Source organism: Aethalodelphis obliquidens, unplaced genomic scaffold (genome assembly GCF_003676395.1).
Source record: "Aethalodelphis obliquidens isolate GAN/ISIS:26980383/991018 unplaced genomic scaffold, ASM367639v1 scaffold18, whole genome shotgun sequence".
In the NCBI taxonomy this organism is placed as follows: domain Eukaryota; kingdom Metazoa; phylum Chordata; class Mammalia; order Artiodactyla; family Delphinidae; genus Aethalodelphis; species Aethalodelphis obliquidens.
Window position 1 is genome coordinate 7054364 of NW_020837962.1, and position 5233 is coordinate 7059596.

Sequence of the window (5233 nt, forward strand, 5' to 3'; positions counted from 1 at the left end):
ACACACACACACACACACACACACACACACACACACACACACACACACACACACACACACACACACACACACACACGCTATGTGCCAGACTCTTGTTCTATGTGCTTTGCTACAATTCTATGAAGTCATTACTATTATTATCATCATCCCTATCCTATGAATAAGGAAACTGAGCCCCAGGGAAAATAAGTCTCGTGGTCCAAGTACACACAGCTAATAAAGTAGTTGGCCTGGGATATAAACCGAAGCCCTCTCTTGACTGCTCTGGTATAAAATTGCCCTAAAGCCCAGTAACTCAAGCCAGTGTCTGCTTAAAGTGCTGGACTCTGATTCATAAAAATTAGCTGAGAAGTAAAATGTGGTAAAAAGTGGCTGGGGGCAGAGGCAGAAGCAACTGGGGAAGGAGAGATACCATTTGTGCCTCCAAGCTGTCATCATTTCCTACAGTCCTTTAAATGTTTAAAGAACACACAGTGTTTCCTTTTCTCACATAGGGGGCCACGTCGCACAGTGCCTTGGACACAGGAAGCTCGTTACGTAACAGTTCAGTGGTTACGACTCTTCACGCACATTGGCCTGAAGCTTAGGCATGCCACGTCTCGTCGGGCCAGTCCTGGTAAGTAAGCCTCGGCTTTGGCACCTGACACACCTGAATTCAAATTCTGGAATTCCTGCTTAGTTTGTGTGACTTGACCTTCCTTATCAGATCCTGAGTTTCCCAGCATTAGAATGGAATGATAGTGTCTTCTTGCGGGGTTGTCACAAGGATGCCGTCAAATTGTGCCAGGTGCTCCATAAAAGGGAGCTGGTTTTATTCTTACAGCCATTATCCAGGTTTTAAACAGGGGACTTTACTTCTACTTTACAATCCTACTTTCTCAGTATGATTTTCTTCTTTTAAAAAATGTTTATTGAAGTATAGTTAATCTACGATGTTGTGTTGGTTTCAGATGTACAGCAAAGTGATTCAGTTTTATATGTTATATATATATATTATTTTTTAGATTCTTTTCCATTATAGGTTATTACGAGATACTGAATATAGTTCCCTGTGCTATATAGTAGGTCCTTGCTGCTTATCTATTTTATATGTAGTAGTGTATATATTTTAATCCCAAATTCCTAATTTATCCCTCCCCTCCTTTTCCCCTTTGGTAACCATAGGTTTGTTTGCGAACGCGGTATGATTTTCAAAATGTGACTGTTCTCCATTTTAAAAGGCAGAGCGTTTGTGCACAACACTGAAATGGCATAACATTTGAGTCTCTTATTCAAAGTAGGTTAACACGAACTACTTAACCCTCACCCCCCATCTCAGTAGCTTCATAAACTTTTTTTTCTCTTTCCTGTAAATCAGAAGTGAGTCGGGGACCTTCCTGGGCTGCCCTCCTCCATGCAGCCTTGTGGGGAGCCAGTGTCCTTCTATTCTGTGGCTACGTCACTCTGGGGCTCTTTGCTTCTAGCCACATGGATGGGATTAAGAGGGGTCAGCAGATCACGCCAGATGTTTTAGGATCCAGGCTTCAAAGTAACTTACGCGCTCTCTGCTCGTATTCTTTTGGCCAAAACTAGTCACGTGGTTTTACCTAGATGTAACATGGCTGAGAAACACAGTTTGGGGTGTGCCGAGGAGGAAAATGAAAATGGTAATGTCTCTGGCCTCTACATTACAGAAAACTGTAATGTAGGGCAGGTAGAAGTTCCGGAGAAATACAAATAACTATTACCTTAATATTACCACAACAGACAGCCACACTGACCATTTCTTGGTTCTTATTATATGGTCCTATGACTATCATTTTAAAGGCTGCATAGATAGTCTAGGCTGTATTATAATTTTCTTAATCATTCCCCTATCATTGGGCAAATATGTAGGATCATTCTAATCCTCTTGCGCCGAATGTTACAGCTTCATCCCGTCAACACGGATAATGGCAAAGTGCCTGCCACCACTGTAGGTGCATTGCTATGCGGTTACCAGCCGGATGCCCAAATCATCCAATGTAACTCTCATGCCTCCTTAAGCAAAGGAATATTCAGAGTCCCAGAGGCCGGCCTGACAGTTCTTACCCTGGGTTCATTGCCTCTGAATTAGAAGGGGAGAGTTAGATAGTGTCTGAGTCAAATTAGACTTGACTTGGATAATATTTTCTTCCATAGAGGCAAGCCATCTCTATTAGAATGTTCAGTGGCCAGTGTCAGGGAGGAATGGTCGCGGTTTCAAATGATCGCCTGGCTAATAATCAGAGGACCGTCATGCCATACAGCAGAACTCTGTCCTTTCAGCTGTGTTGCACGAACTGTAACTGCAGTCTTTGATGGCGTGGGATTGCAGAAAGAGTGCAAATAAAACGCAGATTTGTTTCCATTTTATTCCATTCCAACAGCCGTTATTCATAACAGCTTAATGTGCAGCCGCTGCATTTCCCAAATGCAACGTGGTGAGGGTTTTGCACAGTTAAAACTGGTTTTATAGGCAAGGGAAATGCCACCAGGTCAGCAAAATTGTTGCTACCCTTTCACTCTCCTGGATTTAGCTCTGTAGGATGAGTATTCAGATCCTGGAATAGTTGTTGCCTCCGTAATGCAAAATCCAAACTACCAGAGTCAGGGTTATGCCGGGGAATTCACACACACACACTCACACACTCTCACACACACACACACACACACACACACACGAAGAGCAGCTTATATAACCCTATAAATTAAATATGAAGCCTCTTCGCGCTTTCAAAAAAATCAGAGAGAATCAAAGGCTTGTACAAATTCTTCTCACTCTGCTTGTAGACATCGTTACTCTCGTAAGCCTTTGCATCCTGGGTCCTGAGGTGACTTTCGTTCCTTTTTGATGCTTTGCAGGTTTCTGCATGCAAAGGGTTAATCACGATCACACATGACTTTTAATTCTGCTTCACGGCTTTATAAGAAAGACCTGTCCACCAAAATGTAAAAAGCATGGCATGTATTGGGAGAAGAGTGATTGCAGGCAAGATCACATCTTTTTTTTTTTTAACCCAACGTAGCTGTCCAAAGGCAGTTCATTGTTATGACTGCTCTGACTTACAGTGGTGAGAAAACAGGTATCAAACAGGGAGACAAGTGGAGTCATTGCCAAGTGGTATTAAAGACTCACTGGTCAGAACATAATCTTTTTTTTTTTTTTTACAGATTTTATTTTATTTTTAAAATTTTATTTCTTAAATTTATTTATTTTGGATTCACTGGGTCTTAGTTGCAGCCAGTGGGCTCCATAGTTGTGCCATGCGAACTCTTAGTTGTGTCATGCATGTGGGATCTAGTTCCCTGACCAGGGATTGAACTGCGTCCCCTGCATTGGAAGGTGGATTCTTAACCACTGCACCACCAGGGAAGTCCCAGAACATAATCTTTCTACATGAAGAATATATATCTACATGCGGTTCTTCATGTAAAAAGATTATGTTCTGACCCATAGAGTTTAGCACTGCTTTTCCAGGATTGTACCTGGATTTGGTCTGATCCATTTTTACTGATCTCCACTCTTTCCAGACCAATAGCCCCTGTTTACCTTCCATTGCTTTGGAAGTTTCATTTTCAGAATTTGGGATGTGCCTGTGTTTTCCTGACATGGCCTCTAAAATTCAGAAACCATTTTAGAATTCAACACTCCTTTGAACTAAAGTTTCATGATGAGAGCTCCATGCAAGATCGTTTGATGACCAGGGAGTATGTCCAAGGGCCCCAACACGGTGATATGACATGTATTCCTTAGCGTCACATTGGGGAACCTCGGTGACGATGGAGACAGATAAGTCTCTGCATCCCTGCTGTTGCCACAAAGCCAGTTTTGCTGAAAGCAGCTCAGACCATGGTGGCAGCTTCCCTATCACTCTCTGAGCGGGACATTACAGTGAGACGTGCATCATCAAGTGATTTTGATTCAGTTTTTGGGAAGCGATGGCATTTAGTGAAATCCAGTGAATTGTCCCTTTCAGCACTAATAATGTGTTCTGAGCTTTCCCCACTAGATGCTGTGTAATGGTAATATAATAGGATTGCTATGGCAATTAAGTGATTGCATATTTTTGGGCAATGGAGGGCATCCACTGGGGCACAAGCCATTAGTAAAATGGAAATGTTGTCACAGGATTGGTTGGGATCTGGCTCAGGCACTGGGGACACGAGCCACCATCCATTTTATTTTTTCAGAAAATTTGGAGGTGGGCTTATAATATCACTGGGCTCCACTATTCACACTGGGATTGTACTGGGAAGGGCCCAATAGACTCTCTACCTAGTCAGTGACCATCATCACCATTAAAGCATTTAACAAATATTTATCTGCACAGATGCTAAGACAAAGTGGATTATTGGATATGCTTTTCCGATGGCTGAAGGGCATTTAATATCTTGTAAGCATCGACGATTTCTTTGTTTGCAGAATATTTTATGGTTTTCCATACAGGGAGGTTTTTTGGGATCTCCTTGTCCATCCCTCCCAACCCCCTCCCCTGCAACATACATGCCAACTACCATGTAAGATTAATAAATAAGACATTATCCCCATTTCATAGATGAGGATGCTGATTTCTAATGACCGGTCCCAGTTCAACTTAAGTCCATAGAACTGTGCACTGCTGAAGTGGGGACATCTGAGGTTGGAAGATCTGGACTGTCAGGTCTTCCCTCCAGCCTGAGCAACCTGGCATCAGTGAATCTGTTCTTTCTTTTTCATATCTCAACTGGCTGTACAAACATTGGCTAAAGCTGGATGTTAGTAAGTGGGTGATCCCTATACATTGTTCCGTGCTCTTTACTATGTTTGAAAATATTGTGTGATGATCAATGACCAAAATAAAATAAGTTGATCGCCTACAGTGGGGATAACCACCTCAGAGTATCTTTTGGGGGTATTGACTTTAGAACGTGAATACTATATATTATGGCATTTAGGAAATGCTCATTTCTGTGTTTCCATTTTTGTTATTGCTGGTATTCCTTTTTTTTTAAATACATTTATTTATTTATTTATTTATTTATCTTTGGCTGCATCGGGTCTTTGTGGCTGCGTGCGGGCTTTCTCTAGTTGCTGCGAGCGGGCGTTCCTCTTCGTTGCGGTGCACGGGCTTCTCATTGTGGTGGCTTCTCCTGTTGCGGAGTATGGGCTTCAGGTGCGTGGGCTTCAGTAGTTGTGGTACATGGGCTCAGTGGTTGTGGCTCATGGGCTCTAGAGCACAGGCTCAGTAGTTGT